This window comes from Macrotis lagotis, chromosome 1, assembly GCF_037893015.1.
Source record: "Macrotis lagotis isolate mMagLag1 chromosome 1, bilby.v1.9.chrom.fasta, whole genome shotgun sequence".
NCBI lineage: Eukaryota > Metazoa > Chordata > Mammalia > Peramelemorphia > Peramelidae > Macrotis > Macrotis lagotis.
In genome coordinates this window covers 863,473,469-863,490,576 of record NC_133658.1, presented here as the reverse complement: position 1 = coordinate 863,490,576, position 17,108 = coordinate 863,473,469, and the positions used below count along the sequence as shown (strand labels likewise).

The following is a 17,108-nucleotide window of genomic DNA, read 5'->3' as shown; positions in this document are numbered from 1 at the left end:
CTGGATGGGAGGAGACAGATTTCAGAGGGTACAGTGGGAACAGGGAGTCTGGGCAGGAGAAACAACTCTCACCTCTGTTCCCTGGCTCAGGTAACTAGGACCTATTCCCTTTCAGGTATCTCCCCCTATCTTCCCCTGCAGTAATTGGGAAAGAGGTGCCTGTTTTCTGGATCTAGGGGTGGGAGTGGGTCTCCTAGAGAATATTTCCTCCCTCTCAGGATGGGGATACTGAACCCCAAAGGAGTAAAAGTTCACATACTTGTTGCCCCACCCCCAAGCCTATTTCTTCTCAGAATGGGAGGATGATTGGAGAAGGGCTTAAAAAAAGATTGACACCATTCAGTGGGGGTCATGGGGCAAGACATATCCCTTAGCTATCACTTAGCCAAATTGTCAAGTCAATTTGCTGGGTGCCTTAGTCCTCAATTTAGGGGAGGGGGGGAGATTGATTCTCTATGCCCTCCATTTCCCTTCACTCTTCCTTAGTTTCTCTGGCTCCCCACTTCCCCCAAACCGTTGTAACCCCCTACACCTCAATGCAACCTCATGAGAGCTAATAATAATCATGTGCTCACCCTCCCTTTGCTTCAGGGTCCAAGGAGCTCAGTGTCACCCTCTTTCAGTATGGGGGCAGGGCTTCTCTCCCCACCTACTACCACCAGTAGAAGTAGCCATGGCCTTACTGGTGGAAAAATTCGGCCCCCGGGGAACTCCCACCCTTCCCCGAGCCAAAAAGGCCACATGGCTTTAGATGCCTCCCTAGTCCCCTGGCACACATTGTGAACTAGGTCGTCTCTTTCTTACACGAAGCCCCCCCCCCACTCACACACCTGGGGACTTCAGGTTCCGGGCTGGATAACGGTGTCAGATGTCCCGGGATTGGGGGGGGGGCCCTGTTGGATCGGGGGAACCATCCCCATAACAGGCCTCACAGAGGCTCCAGTCCTGGGCCTGAGGAGGATCTGCTTCCAGGTTTTTTTCGCCGCTGCTCTCTGGCTACCTGGCAGCCTGGAGCTGCCCCTGATCCCTGCTCTCCCCCCCCCTCCCCACCCCCCACCCCTGCTCCCCGGGGAGGGCTCCGGAGCATCTGACTGGGGTGGGGGGGAGGGGAGCCGCCTGCACCTGGCCCCCTCTCTTCTCTGCTCAGCCCAAGGCTGGGGGGTGGGGGGCGGCCTGGAGGAGGAGGGCTGGACACCTGCCAAACCCGAAAAAAAAACTCTCGGCGGGAGGGGCGAGACGAGGCTGGGGCCGGCCTAGTCCCAGGGAACCGCCCCGTCCCCCCAGAACCTCACCCCCCGCCACCCCGCACCCGTCTCCAGGGGAACGCCTCTTCTGGGCTGGGCGGCCAGGGCGCGCCTGGGGAGGGGCTGCGGAGAAGGCTCCGGTGACCCGGAGGGCAGGGATCCGCCCCCTCCCAAACCTTCTCCGGACTTCTGGGGGAAGGCGGAAAGTAAATTGGATCCTGAGACCGGCCCCGCCCGAACAGAGCCCTGGTGGCGCCCGCAGCCCCGGCCCCCACCGCCCTAAGCCCAGCCCAGCAGCTTGCACCCCTTCTCCTGTCTGCCCAGGTCTGGCCTCGGGCCCCTTCCTCCTGTCCATCTTCTGCCCTCCTGTTCCTGTCTCTCTCCTCTCCTCTGCCCTTCTGCCCTCTCCTGGCACTCCCTCCCCAAATCTTTTCTTCCTCTTTTTCTCTTGCCCCCTCCTGCCCCATACCCCTCCTCTCCGGTCGCCCCCACTCTCCTTCAGTACCCTCCCCCCCCTCCCCGACCGCCTGCTCCCCGGGCCGATCGCTCCAGCTGCAGGAAATTCCTAATGTTCTCCATCATCCAGGCTGCTCCCAGCGCCGGCCCCTGCCAAGTCTCCCCTAAAGGAGAGCCACATGCCGGGCGCTAAGGGCCCGCCCCGCCCCCTCCCCTGGACACGCAGCCCTGCCCAGAGCCGGGGGGCGGAGGGGGCTTGGTGCCCAGTTTCCGGACCCCTGGCACTAGCCTCGCCTCTACCTTCTCCCCCCCCACAACCTGAGGTCGCCCCCAATTTGGATTTTAATTGGCTTCTGCCGGGGGCCCAAGGTGTTATTTTGGGGAGGCTTGAGGATCCGAGCAGACTTGGGGTTTTCGGTTTTTTCCTGGCTGGGACTCAGCATCCCCCAAGCCGGGGCTGCCCGCTGTGTTGTGGTCACGTGGGGCTATGGGGGCGGGACCCGCCTGGCTCCGACTCCACTCTGGGTCCAGCCATCCTGGGAGGGAGGACTGGGGGGAGGGGGGGGAGAGAAGTCTCCAACTGGGAGACCAAGGACTTGAGTTCCAGTTCTAATTCTTCCACCAACTTCACTGTGCGGTTTGGCTGCGCTTGTATGCGCCTCAGTTTCCTCCTCTGTCAAACAGGGGTGGACTTACAGCTCTAAGGCCACAAGGCAAAATACTTTCAAATACAAGGAGCTGTCAGAGTAAATAAGTGCTAGGTTTCCAGGTGGCAGGCACCCCCCCTTCCCCACCCCCATCACCAGGGCCAGAACTTTAGGGTAGAAGCTTTTTGCCTAGGGAACAGGGGAAACCATTAAACTTATCCTCCCTCCTCCCAAGCTACGGACCCCCTCCCTTGGAAGCTCTCAAGGACACTGGGCTCTTCTTCCCACTCACAAAATAGCTCTCTCCCTCTAATAGCAGAGCTCTTGCTTTACTTCCCAAGAACTTTGTGCCCCATCCCAGATAGAGGGGGGGAGCAAGGCAGCAATGACCCCACCAGAGTCAGGGTAGGGGTTCTGGTATCAGCCTTGGGAGTCACGACTAAAAACTGGGAACAGGTCCAGTTCTGCCCCTGGCCTTGGGAAGAGGGGAAGGTTAACCCCCAGCTTGGCCACCGCACCCCTATCCAAGCACAGTGTTTTATTTCTGTCTCCCCTACCCCCTGTTTCCACAGAAACCAGGCCAAGAAGGCTGGCAGCAGCTGGGGGGGAAGGGTTGAGACTACCCCCCTCTCCCTGGAGGGTCCAGCTGCTGCCTGCTTGGTAGTGGCACAGCCAGAAGTTGTCAGGAAGCAATTGGATGGGATGAGGAGGAGGGAGGAAGTACAATTTGGGGTGTCTGGGGAGAAAGAAGCCCAAGGGAGCCTGAAGGATGGCCCTTCCTCTGGTTTTAAGAGCCTTACAAAAGGGGACCCTAAATCATCTAGTCTAGTCCAGATTACCTTCCCCCTAAGATATAAGTACCTACTCTTCACTTTGGGCAAATGGGCAACTATTTATAGGCAAAATCTTACTCTAGAACCCCCAAAATCTTTTTCCAGCCTGATTCTAGACCAAAAAGGCTTATCAGGTCTGGCCACTGTCTATCATTGCTCAGGTGCTCCCAACCATACCAAGGCCTGGTCTGATGGAGATCACATGACCCCCTGCTCTGGTTTCAGACCACACTTTAGGTGAGGGGAGTTCTTGCAAAATCCGGCCCCCACTCCTACCTAGGTTTCCAGGGCCTCCTGAGGAATTTCATTCCATGCCCCCCCTTTCCCCATCCCCCACAGGAATGAAAGGGACAAGCCAGGGTGGGAGTTTCCTGTCAGCTCCTGTCCCAGAACAGAAGCCTGAGCCAGAAGCCTTGAGGCCAGTTCAGTCTCCTAGGAAGAACAAGCCCCCCCCCCCCCCCCACTTAAGAGCCCAAGGGAAGGTAAGCAGATACCAGAGACAGGGGCACACTGGTTGAGTCACTGGAGATAGACATGGGGTCAGGTTAAGCTCAGTCTTCCCCCTCCCCTTGAACATACCCAGGCCAAGATGATTAAGAGTAGAAGGGTGTCTCTCATTCCCCCTATCAACCTCCCCCCCCCCAACACTGACCTCCAGGAACAAGGACAGTGGAAGGGAAGGGGAGCCAAAGAGATCACATGGAACAGAGAGTCCTTTGGGGGGCCAAGGCTCCTAAGACAGGAAGTGCTGAGTGAGATATTTCTCTGACAACAGCCCTGACCTCTCTCCCAAGCTCTCATCACAAATTTCTAACCGCTCCCTCCCCCCTGCCCCATATTGGATTATTCAGCATCATCTCCAAACATGCCACTAAAGAAAAAGATCATTTTCCATTAAATTCAGCTTTTCTAAGCTCACCTTCTCATTCTCCCCATCTCTCCATGTCCAGCATCCTGTCCCAGGCTCCAACTCTCAGTCATCTCTGACTGTTCCTCTCTTCCTGAGGGGCTAGGTCCATTCAGCTTCCAGGAGGCCATCCATTCTACCTCACCATTCTCTTTTACTTTTGCTCCCTTCTCTCAGTTGCCATAGTTTCTTTCCTAGTTCAGACCCTTTACCTAAATTGTTCTAACCGTGTTGCTCTGAACTATCTTGAACTTATGGATAGCCAGTTCTACTTCTGGGTTATCACACTTTCAATAGCTTCCTACTACTTAGTGAGGCAGTTAGGTGGCACAGTGGATAGAACACTAACCTTGGAATCAGGAGGATGGAAGTTTGAATCTGGTCTCAGACATTTGACACTTACTATCTGTGTGACCTTGGGCAAGACATTTTGCCATGGCCATCTCTAGTTGTCTCAATTCAAACACTGGATCCAGATGGCTCTGGAGAAGAAAGTGAGGATGGTGACTTAGTACAGCAACCCCCCCCAAAAAAAAAAACAACTCAAATTCAATTCATGTGCTTGTTATGGCATCACCTCCCTGATGTCATGGCTTTCTTCAAGAACCAAGGACAAACAATCATCATCACTGCCTACAGAGTCAAGCCTGTGCACCTCAGGCTGGTCCCACCCTATCTGCCTAACCTTCTTACCCATCAGTCTCCTGAAGTCCCCAGTACATACCATTATTAGGAAATGTACTTCCTCATTCCTTAGAACCCACCTTCTACTACCTTTCATCTCATCTCAGATCATCTAGTATTATTGTGCCCAAATCTATAAGTGATGGGGCTCTAGATGGGGTCAAAAGAATGGAATGATACTAATTCTATCACTTACTACTTGTATGCTGGTCAACTGCCTTCTCGGGATCTTAGTTTCTTCACCTGTAAAATGGTGGAAGAAAAGCATTTCTTAACCACCTATTCTATGCAAAGGTGGGTTGTGAAAGAGATCATTTAATCAAGTTCATCTCATTAAGTGATCCTTTATGAGGAAAACATTTCAAAAACTATAACATAGAGAGAAAAGATGGAATGTTATCAAGGCTGGCCCCTCTCATGACCTATTCTTAAAAGCTGAAGGTCTGACCATACCCATATGTCTAGTGCTCTTTCTTTCTGGCCACAGACTTTTTGCTTGGGATTATGGTCAATTAATCAATCCAATAACAACCATTTATTAAACATGTGCTATGCATCCCTACCAGTGGATCTCTGCTGACCACTCCCACAAATGCCTCCTGCTTAGGCAGCCAACCTGCCTCAACTAATCTATACTCAGATCATAATTTTGTCTGGGTTCTCAAAGAATCAAATAATTTAAAGCCAGAAGGAATCTTGGAGATTATCTAGCCTAACTTTCTCATTTTACTAATGAAGGAAGAGAGCTGCTGAGATCTGGAAAGATCTCCCCAGTAGGGAGAGGGCAGGACTTGGAGGCAAGGGATGTGACTTGAAATTCTAGGTCTGCTGCTTACTACCTGTGTGACTCTGGGCAGTTCCCTTAACCTTTCTGGGGCTCAAGTGTCAAAGAAGGAAGTTGATCTACATGATCTCAAAGGGCCTTTCCTGCTCTAAATCTCTGCTATGATTTAATAGCTGGGGATCTTGAAATTAGACCATGCTACCTTAGGGCCTCTGGACACCGACACCCTCTGCCCAAGTGGAGCAGATTGCAAGTTGAATGTTGAATGTAATTGAATGTTGAAGCTTCTTATACTCTCTAATCTCTCAGAGGCATTGATTTCCTTCTTAGCCCCTCCATAGCTGCCAAACCCCAGTGAGCTGTAATGTTTCTGGGGCCCAAACTATCACCATTCTCTAGCTAGCCCATTCCCCAACAGCCATTCAGGATGCATCCAGAGCTCATACTGGCTTCCTCCCTCCTCACTTCATCTATTTGTTAAACACCTAATATGAACAAAACACTGTGCTAGGCATTGATCATACTGAGTCAAAAACAATTTCTGTCTTCAAGGAGCTTACCATCTATTGGGGAAGTGACAGAATGTGTATACAGATAAATACAGAGTATATACAGAGAGAGGGACAGTGTGGCCAAATGGACAGAGGGCTGGTGCTGAAGTTAGGGGAGATTCAAATCCTGCCTCTCAGAATAGTTATGTGACTGGTTCTGGAGTTATAGGACCTAGGTGGGTTCAAAGCCCACCTCTGATGGGATCTTTTTGGGAAAGCCATTTAATGTAAACTTTCATGGCTCTAGATAATCAATACAACTTTTATTTTAGCTTTGTACCACCAGCACCAATCATGGTGCCTAATAAATGTTTGCTGACTGACTGAATTGTCAACCTGCATTGCTGGGGGAGTTTCCCTGGGGGGGAGTTCCTTGCACTGATGAAATCATAAGTTTGCAGCAAAAACAAAACAAAATATCCCAATAATTAAAAAGTCATGGGGGGGGCAGCTAGGTGGTGCAGTGGACAGAGCACTGGCCTTGGAGTCAGGAGTACCTGAGTTCAAATTTGGCCTCAGACAGTTAATAATTACCTAGCTGTGTGACTTTGGGCAAGTCACTTAACCCCATCACCTTGAAAAAACCAGAGAGAGAGAGACAAAGAGAGACAGAGAGATAAGAGAGAGTTTGGTCTCCAAGAAACTTTCTCTATTCATTCCACCCTTTAATTCTATCTGTCCTTTCTGAACTCCTACATAATCTAGTGGTTCCTCCTTTAAGTGCTCATGTGTGTCCAGTCTTATTCAACATCTCCCATCTGTCCCTTCCTCTTTATAATCATGGCTCACTCTCCCACCTCTCACTTCATGTGCTGCCTGCTGTCTGGTATCTCTACTTCCTGTTTCTCCTTGTCCTCTCATTTGACCTACACAAATTGTCCATAGAATCTCCCTAAATCCCAGGTCTGGTCACATTGATCCTCTGCTCACAAACCTTCTGGATTAAGAAGTCCTGTCTTAAATTTTCCAGATTCATTTATGCCTCTCTGCTTTTGGTCAGTCATCCTCTGTAGAATGCTATCGAAAAGAACCAAGTCAATACTACCCATCCTTCAAGGCCTCATTCAAGTGCCATCTTCACCAGGAAGGCATCCCTGATGGAAATCCTCAGAAATGGAGGGGCTCTTCCCTATCCTCTTACTAGAAGGTAGAGAGCACTTTAGGGTTTATGAAGCAATTTTGGAGCATTGGCTTAATAAATAATGAGGTCTCAGAGTATATTGTTTCAGTCAATCATTTGGCACCAACTATATTGACCCAATTAGGACCAGGACACTTCAGTAATAATCTTTCAAAAGGGTTAATTAATCTGTAAGGAAAAAAAATTTGTAGATATTCAATGAAAAATGATAGGTATGGTATTTCCTACAAGTCAGGTTTGGAGAAGAGTTAAAGATTTTATATTTGCTTTTAAAGATATTTGTTTCCCCTCTAGTAGAATATAAGCTTCTAGAGAGCAGGGTACAATCTTGCTTTTGTTTTTTTATATTTCCATTCCTAGCACTTAGTAGTATTTTATGGATCGATCAGCAAACATTTATTAAATACCTACAATAAACCAGAGACTGTACTAGTGATTAGGAATACTAAGAAAGAAGTGAAAGTGCTTCTGTTTTTAAAGACGTTTACAATGTAGCCAGGGGAGATAATATGACCACAGGGATACAAAATAGCACTAAGAGAAAGAAGGTCAGAGATTTCAAGAGGTGGAGGTGAGGAAGGAGTGAAGTCCAGGCATAGACAGTCAGGGCAAAGTCAAAGAAAGAGAAGATGGGGAGGCCAGTTGGTCTAAACTACCAGTTGGGGTGAAGATCTTTAAAGAGAACTTTTATGTATGTTCCTTGAAGTAATAGGGAGCTACTGGAATTTATTAAGGAGGAGAGTGTCGTTGTCAGATCTGCCCTTCAGGAAAATCACCTTGGCAACTAAGTGGAGGATGGATGGGTGTAGGGAGAGACTTGAAGCAAGGAGATCAATTAAGGGACTATTGCAATAGCCCAGGTGAGAGATGGGGGTGCAGGGGCTGGAATGCATGGTAGGCTTTTATTTAAGACAAATTTCAGTAAGCCTAGGAGATCTATGCTAGCTAGCTCTTGTATTCTTTACCCTCTCACCTGCTTTGGTCTGGTCTACCCACCTGGACTGTGGGAGCTAGATCAGGAGAGGTATAAGGCTGCTGTCTCATATTTCTTCTATATTCCCTCTATCTGCCCTCCCCATATCTCCAACTAGCATGGGGGCTAAACACAGAAAAGGCTCTCAAAAGACTTGCTTGTTAACCAATTTCCAAAAAACAAGGTTCAATCCAGCACCCCAACTCCAATCATTCTCCAGGCAGGCTCTGGTCTGTTTCTCTCCCCAGACCAGGGATTCTCTGAGGACAAGGACTGTCTCTCTCAGGCCTGGCGGATCTCCAAGGGCAGGGGCCATGCCTCCCACTCCAGACCAGGGATCTCTGATGGCAGGAGCCCCGTCTCCTCCTGCCTATGGCTCCTGCCTGACAAGGTTCTGTCTAATTCTTACCCACAAGCCCTGAGTCAGGCCTCCTCTGGACCCCTTACAGGCCTCAGTCTGGTTCTCAGGCCCAGACAGACACACTGACAGAGACAAAGGACGCCCAGATGGCCAAATATAGGCGGTGGCCTGGGCAAATGCAGGCATGAGCACCAGGCAGGGAAGAGGCTTGAACACATGGGAGGGGGAGGGTAGTGTGTGGGCCACCATGTGTCCTGGCTTCTCCCAGTCCCTTCTCTCCCCTCATTCCTCCTCTTCAGCCCACATCCTCCTCCCCCCTCCCCACAGAAACAGAGGCCCCCACTTCCTGGCCCCCACTGTCCTCTGACCTATTCCTCTCCTCCTCCCATCTCCAAGCCACTTCCCCTCTGCTCCTTCCAGGCTGTTAACCCTTTCTGGATCATATTCATCTGATTTAAAACTGGCAGAGACCTGAAATCACACTCAGGAGGTAGAATGGTAGTGTTGGTGGTTGAGATTTATGTGGGGAGATTAAAGCTTGATATGTTTCCCCTTTATTTCCCCTTCTAATTCATATGTTCCCATTTCTGTCCCAAAGCCCTGCCAAGTCAAGACCCTCCAGGGGTCAAAGGATATAACCAAAATGATAATAATAATTTCAAGAGCTTCCATTTATAGAGCAATTGATAATTACAAAGCTGTTTACATCTATTATTTTATTTGATCCTAAAAAGCATTGTGAGGATTCTCCCCCATTTTGCAGATGTGGGGACTAAGGCCAAGGTTGCATAGTCGGTGAATGCCACAACTAAAAATGGAACCCGGGTGCTCTGATTTCCAGTTCAGTATTCTTGACACACTACCTCATACAGAAGGATCTGGATGCTCCCTTCCCCATTGCCATGGTAACTGACACGCTTCAGGATGGTGCTAGGGCAAAAAGCAGATTAAGGTGATAGGATGGAAACTCAAGTTCAGGGAGCATAGGACAAAAGCCATTTACAATATGGTTCCAATCTATCCTTCCAAGTTGATTACATATCTTACATGTTATGTTCTAGTCAAACTGGTTGACTTGCTCCCCAGCATTCATTCAACTTTCCATCTCCTGTCTCCATACTTTTGCATTGGCTGAGGCTCCTGCCTGGAATGCCCTTCGTCCTTACCATCTCTTGGAACACTTCGTTCCCGTCAAGGCTCATCTCACAGGCCACCTCCCACAAGGGACCTTTGCCAGCTTCCTTAGAGGCTAATGCCCCCCCTCTCTTCAAAAAAACCCCCACTTTATATGAATTTTATATTTGCTTTCCTGTTTACTTGTTGATCATCCCTGAGAATCCTTGAGAGCAGGGACTCTTTAGAGCTTATTTTTTTTCTATCACCCACACCTAAATCAAATTAAATTCTGAGGTTGGGGAGCATAGGGGGCACCATTGAGGATGATACAGAAGATCTGAAAACTATGAAGGGGCAGAGTGTGGGAGTGGGTAAGGTAGTCAAGGTCATCTCCCCCAGTCTAGCAATCAGCACCCCCAAGTTTTCCCCCACCCCAAAGGAAGATAGAAGAGAAACAGCAAGATGCTTGGAAGGCGATTACCCACCATTAATTAATTAAAATAAACAGCAAATTAAATACAGCAAAATTAAAATAGCACAGGAAATTAATTCCCAACCAGCCCCACCTCACAGGTGAGCTATTTCAAGGACTAATTGGAAACTACAGGACCCAGAGGCAGCCCCCGGAAATGCCCTACCTTCCAATCTTAACTCCCCCCCACACACCTTCTTCAGCTTCTGACTCCTTAACAGTTTTTTGGGGAAGAATGACCTCACCTCAAATCTCCCAAGTTCTGCTGGTCTCCTAGACCCAGCCCCCCCACCCCAGCCCCTACAGCAGACACTTGGCTCCTCTCCTCCATGAACATCTGAACAACTTCAGGGAAATCCTTAGGGAATGGGCCAGGAGTGAATGTATATACCACAGATGGGCCTCCTGGAAACTCTGGGTTTCTGCCTCTGGGTTCCCCACCCCCATCAAGCTGTTGTTAACCAATCCTTTTCCCTAACTGGGGAGGGGTGGGGCAGGGGTAGGACCTTGGGAGTCCCAAGGCAGCTCCAAAGGTGGGGCTTGTTTCTGTCACCACACAACACCCCTCCACCCCCAAACACAGATAAATGTCATTATCAGAGCTGGGAAGTACCTTAGAACGATGAAAGCTAGAAAAGTGGGGGGGATAACTTTTGAAGTCTCAGAGTCTGTGAACATAGAGTGCCAAGCCTAGAGGAGACTTGAGAGACTGAAGCTAACCACCCTCCCCCCACCACATACATTTTCCAAGGGAAAAAAACTAAGAGGTACAATGACTTTTCTACAGTCATCCTGCTAGTTAAATGATAAAGTCCAGAACACTGAGTTAACCCTTTCATTTCAGAATCCATGTTGAGTATTTTAGTCAATTCTATCACAGGGACATGAGCAATTCTGTCATGGTGGCTTCTACCTCCTGGAAGAACAGCTTGACCCAAATCTCTGCTCTGAGAAGGGGAGGTAGGGAAGAGAGGAGGGACAGAATGAAGAATACAGAAAGGAAGGACAGTATTTGGACTCAGATAAAATCCCCTTCTCATCACCTTTCTTGTTAGGCCTCTTTATTAAACTAACCAGGGATCCAAGCTTATCCAACCCTTTTGAAGTTGTTTTGGTCCAGAACCTGGACCCTCCTTGCTGCTCCCTATCCTCCCTCCATCCAGGACAGCAGAGACAAAAAAAAAAAGGAGGTGAGAAATGAGGATGGGATCTCTACTTCCCCATACCCCATATTTTTTGAGGAAGATTCCAAAGAACCTCTCTCTTCACACATTAGGCAAATTAGTCCATCCATTCATCCATCCACTCAAAGAACACAGAACCATCTAGTAAAGAAACTCAGGGATATCTAAAATAGCTCAGGGTGGTTATGAGGAAAGTATTTGATAAATCATAAAAACTACAGAAAAGTGAATTAGCATAATTGGAGACTAAAACTAGAAGGAATTTTAGAATAAGACTTTGATTCACCAAAAATGTATTAAGCATGGAGTTAACCATGCTTGGAATATAAAGACAAAAAGTCAAACACTTCCTACCTTCAAGGAGCTTACAATCTTCTGACAAAAATGGAAGAGGCCAGTTAGCCCAATGCCATCATTTTCTTTTTTTTCTTTTTTTTTTTAAGGTTTTTGCAAGTGAAATGGGGTTAAGTGGCTTGCCCAAGGCCACACAGCTAGGTAATTATTAAGTGTCCGAGATTGGATTTGAACCCAGGTACTCCTGACTCCAAGGCAGCTGCTTTATCCCCTACACCACCTAGCGGCCCCCAAATGCCATCATTTTAATGATTCGACCAAGACCCAGAACCATTAACTGATAATTAGCATTTCCATGGTGCTTTGAGGTTTGAAAAGAGCTTTACAAATAGTATCTCATTTAATCCTCACAAAAACTCTGCTATTATTGTTCCCATTTTACAGACGGGGAAACTGAGGCAAACAAAGGTTAAAACGAATTCACAGCTGGTATGTGTCTAAGGTCCAATTTGAATTTAGGTCTTTCTGAACCCAGTGTCTACACTCAGGATCAAGTCTGAAACTCCAGCCTCCTGATTCTCATTCCAAAGCCCTTTCTAATATATATCTGGTTTGTGAACAATTCTGTTCTAGACACTGTGGGAGAAAGTAATGGTAGGCTAATTCCTGCCATCAAGAAGTGCACAATTTGATCTGGGACACAGGGTAATAAAAATGACTGACTTAGTGTGTGGTTGGCTGAGGGTTGGCCATAGGCTCAACACTTAATGGTGTATATATATATATATATAGAGAGAGAGAGAGAGAGAGAGAAAAGGCAGAATTGAAGCACTCATAGAAAACATAAGATATGTAAGCCTAAGTTTAGAAAGATAGGTGTTCACATGGACTATTTGTGTCGGACCTTTAGTAGAGCATTCCAAGCTCATCTTGGTTTGATCAGCCACAGTTGGACAAACTAACATAATGATGTCATTTTGGTCGTCTTTTATAAAGAAGGGCAAGAACCAACCAATCACCATCTATGCTCAGGGCCCACAAGGAAGTACAGAGTACAGGTGGGAAGATCAGAGGAAAGAAAAAAAGTGCCAGAGAGAATTTGAAAAAAAGGAAAAAAAGCGCTTCCTAAAGATGAGAGCTAGTCAAATGTAGAAAAGAGTTGCCATTGAGGGTAATGAGTTCTCTACTCCTGGAGGTCCTCAAGTAGAGGCTAGAAGACTTCTGGACAGGTAGCCCAGGGTGGCAGAAGAGAATTAAAAGTCAGGAGAGACTTAGGTTCAAATCCTGTCCTTGTCACTAACTGGGACCACAAGTCATACCTTATCTCCCTGAGACTGCTTTTCATATGTAAAATGGGGACAGCATTCCTAAAATATTTACTGCACAGGATTATTGTGAGAATTGAATGAAATAATGAATGGAAAGCATTTCTGAAACCTAGACATGGCAAGTAAAGGTTCCATCTTAGTTTAGCCAGGGATGTCATGAAGGATATTACTATTCGGGTTGGGGTTGGAACAAATGACCTTTAAAGTCATTTCTTCCAGATTTGCAAGTGTGCTATGGGGGTCAAGGAAGATTTCCTAAAAGTTTTGGAGATGAAAGAAGAAAGGAGAAAAGAATGGTACAAGCAAAAGTTGGAAACTGAAGGGTATGTTAGGAAATTGTCCTAATTGGAGCAGAGGTCTGGTGAAGAGGGGAGTTGTGGGAGATTTGACCAGAGAGTCTAGCTGGAATCAGACTATGGTGGTCATTGAATTTGAGGTTAGGGGGACTGGACTCTAATATAGCCTAACAGGAGTTTAATAAATATCTGTTGATAGACTCTGTTGAATTTTACAATAGTCAATGGAAAATTTAAGAAAGGAAGTGTCTAGTCAGAACTGTTCTTTAGGAAGAATAATTTGGCAGCCTTTGGAGGATGAACTGGGGCAGGGAGACTGCTTAGAAGGCATTCTGGTGTCCCAGGTAGGTGGTGATATGGAAGAACTCTCTGCCTCAACCCTGGAAAGGTGAAGATTCTTCAGAGAATTTTCCCCAACCCTCTCTTCATTTCCTGCTCTCCTCCCCTCTAGAATCCCTTTTATTGGGACATGAGGCATCCAAAGCCCTGTTCTCTACCTTACTCAAACACTACTAAGGATTGAATTGGACTGCATCTCTCTACCTGAAAGCTTCCCAAAGGATGGGCAAATTGGGGTGACTGAGAGTCCAGATGGGGGGTGGGGTACAGAGCTTGGGTGAGGAAGGTGATTCATATGCAGGTAACTAGATCAGCTTTGATTCTGAGTTATAAGTGTGTCCTTCCTCAGACAATTGGGAAGTTCCTTCCCTTCCCATCCCTTCCCCTCTACTGTAGGAGGGAAGCTTAGTAAGGATGGAAGGGAGGAGCCTGAAAGGAATAACTGGGTGAAGTGTCCCAGGGGGGTATACTGAGCAGGAAAGGGCCAAGGGAAATGTGGGGAGATACTCCAGGATTCTTCCTTTATGCTAGTGTTTGCCCAACCATGTAAGTGTATATGAGAGTGGGAGTACACATGAGAGAATGTGCTTAAAAAAGGGTGTGGGTTTTCTGAGTGTGAAAGAGAGAAAAAGAGAGAGAGAGAGAGAGAGAGAGAGAGAGAGAGAGAGAGAGAGAGAGAGAGAGAGAGAGGAGTAGAAAGGGGGGGGAACATATGGGAAGAAAGCCTTAGTAGCTGTGTATGAATAGAAAAAGGGAGGAGAAAAGGGTCAGCTGAAAGTATGACTAAAAGGTCTCTCAGTAAGGGGCTGACTGCTAGGTGTGGCTCACCCTGGACTAGGGATTTGAGAACAGGGGAGCAGATTCTTCCTCCTGGGCCTTCCCTGGTTCCAGATTCCAGATTAGAGGCTGGGAAAAGGAGGCCTCACATTAGGATGGTCTGCCCCAGACCTGTAATGGAAGGACTCTGTCTCTGTGTCTCTGTGGGTATGTGCCTGGGTGTCTTTGTCTAAGAGTGTGTGTGTGTGTGTGTGTGTGTGTGTGTGTGCATGCGAGGTTTTGTCACAGACTGGTGAGCAAGTTAATCTCAGACTCCCTGACACGTGGAATAAAATCACGCTCCCGTAATGGAATCATTCGTCTTCCTGTCCAAGGAGAGAGAACAAACTCCTAGCCATGAGCCAGGGCCACCAGGAGGAGGTCCTCCAGCCAGGAACAGGGCCCAGGAAGAGATGGCTAAGGCTCCACCCTCTCTGGCCATAAGCCCCTTCCATGGGTACCCCCTACTCCTATGGGCACAGTGGCAGTCTACCCAGACCAATCACCGCCCAAGCCCTGGCCCCATTCCAGCCCCAGGGCTTGTGAAAACAGGCCTGGAGGACCATTGAGACCTTGAGACTCCAGTGTCCTTCCCCATTGAGGTTCCCTTCCCCCACCTTAGCTTGTATTTCCCCATTCTGTGGCCCCTCAGCCTGGGTTCTCTGTTTGTGCCCCCACTCTCATCACTGGTGAGCAAAATATCCCTGGGCAAAATGCCCACTCCCAGCTACCTCAGTGTGGTTCCACCCACCCAAGAATCACCCTTGGGGCAGGCACTGCCCAGTGACTGGGGGGGGTGGTGGCAGCTGAGTAGGGGGATGGAAGGGTGAAGGGTGGGGAGAAAAGGGGGGGGCAGGAAGGAATCTTTCCCCCAGGTTCCCTCCCCTCTCCCAGAGGGAAGGGATGAGTTCCAAGCCAACGGGATTTTCCATCTCTCAGCAACAAGAATTCCTAGTGATCAGTCTGTGGGCTTTGGCAGGGTGCCCGTTGGGGACCCGCCCCCTGCCCACTGGGGACCCGCCCCCTCCCCTGGGCTCTTGGGTTCCCTGGCCTGGGCAGCTCTGCACTGTCCATGGGAGGGTAATATCAAGAGGGAAAGAGAGGGGAGCCCTGTTTTAGTGGGTCTTTATTAGAATGACTCCTAGAACACTCCAGTATCTGTTCTTGAGGGAAATCACAACCTTGAAGCTTTCAGGACCCCACCCCATGAAGCCTTTCAAATGGCTCTTTCCCACCTGAAACTTCCTGGCAACAGCTAACCCATTCCCCAGTTAATTCTCATGCCCCCCCTTTTCCTCACCCCCTTTCCCCCAAGAAGTCTGTTCAACCCCCTCCACTAGTGAGCTGTCCCTGATCAGCTCCCAAGCAGCAGTGAAAACTTCATGATTCTGCCACCTCAGCAATGAAGAGATTAGCCTATTACTGAGGTCTGGGATCATATACAGACTCTTTCTCTCCAAGCAGGGCTCCCTGAGGGCAGGAAGGCAGTGAGTTTTCCCTTGAGCCCCACTGCCTCACTCAGGGCACTCTGTACCCACCCTAGTCACAGAAGAGGCTGAGGGTGGGAATAAAGGGTTGTTTTGCCCACAGGTCAAAGCTGAGGAAACTGAGGCAGCTGCTTTTTTTCTCTCCTCCCATTGATATGGCAGAGACAGACTATAGGAATCTGGACTTCCTGAATTCCAGGACTTCATCTCCCCTGACCTCTTATATACAGAAAGCAGAAAAGGAAGGGCAAAGTTGACATTAATCAGGAGTTTCCAACCTATCCATAGAAGATGGGGCTTAGGTGGGGCAAGGAGGAAAGGCACTAGATGGAGGAGAGAAAGGGGAAGAATATAAGAAAGTCCTGAGAACAGCCCTAACCCAACTATGAGGGCCCAGACTCCAAGTCACAACCTCTACCCACAACCACCCCCCATGGTACCACCCCAACACAGTGACCTAGGAGCACTGGGGGATCAGGTTTGGTGAGAAGTCATGAATGTGGGGGAAGGGAAGCAGAGTCACTCCAAGATTTATGAGACTAATTCTTTTCCCTTAAATTTCTTCTCTGAGTCTCCCCCTACTCTACCTGACAACACCCCCAGCCTTGGCTGTTCCAACTCTGCCAGGGCCATTCTGAGCATCTATGGCTCTCAGCCAATGAGGAGGGTCCCTTCCCATCCATCAGCTGTTGCTGGGGTAATTTCCACCCCATCAGGTTACATTGGTGGGAGTGACCACCATGATGGCGGGCTGGGCCCTGAGCCATCATTGTGGGAATTGAGGAGAAATGCAGAGATGGACATCTAAATACAGAGACCTTTTCTATCCCCCACCAAGAGCTAAGGCAGAAGCTCTTAGTCAGAAATTATACCCCCCATATCCACTTATAAATGCTGCCATTCTGTGCCTCCCCAAGAGCATCTCGATACCAGAGACCTTAAACCATCTCCCCTACTCATTCTGTCAGTTACTCCCTGTGTGACCTTGGCTAAGTCTCTCTCTCTCTGCATCTCATTTTTCTCATTTGTAAAATCAGAAGGTTGGGTCTAGACAATTTCTAATTAGAATGATCTACTAAGTTCTAAAGGTTTTCTCAGCTCTCACATTTTGTGTTCTAAGAGCCTTCCCTACTCTGATATTCACTGTTCTGAGGACCCTCCTTACTCAGACATTCTCTGTTTAAGGACCCTCCCA

At 48.4% G+C, this 17,108-nt stretch overlaps 1 protein-coding gene across 8 annotated transcripts in view; it reads right to left on the bottom strand.

Annotated features, from left to right (window-relative positions):
- Nucleotides 1-17,108, bottom strand: part of AHDC1 (AT-hook DNA binding motif containing 1) — an 86,073-nt gene that overhangs the window by 53,022 nt on the left and 15,943 nt on the right. For 4 of the 8 annotated variants that reach the window (XM_074217973.1, XM_074217977.1, XM_074217978.1 and 1 more), the window contains exon 1: nt 4,437-10,443. The exons of 2 other annotated variants lie outside the window; for them this stretch is intronic. The gene's annotated coding sequence lies outside the window, so the exon portion shown is untranslated. Of the gene's footprint in view, nt 1-4,436; nt 10,444-17,108 lie in introns of those variants that run through there. 2 more of the 8 variants (XM_074217976.1, XM_074217980.1) reach the window with 2 other exon arrangements.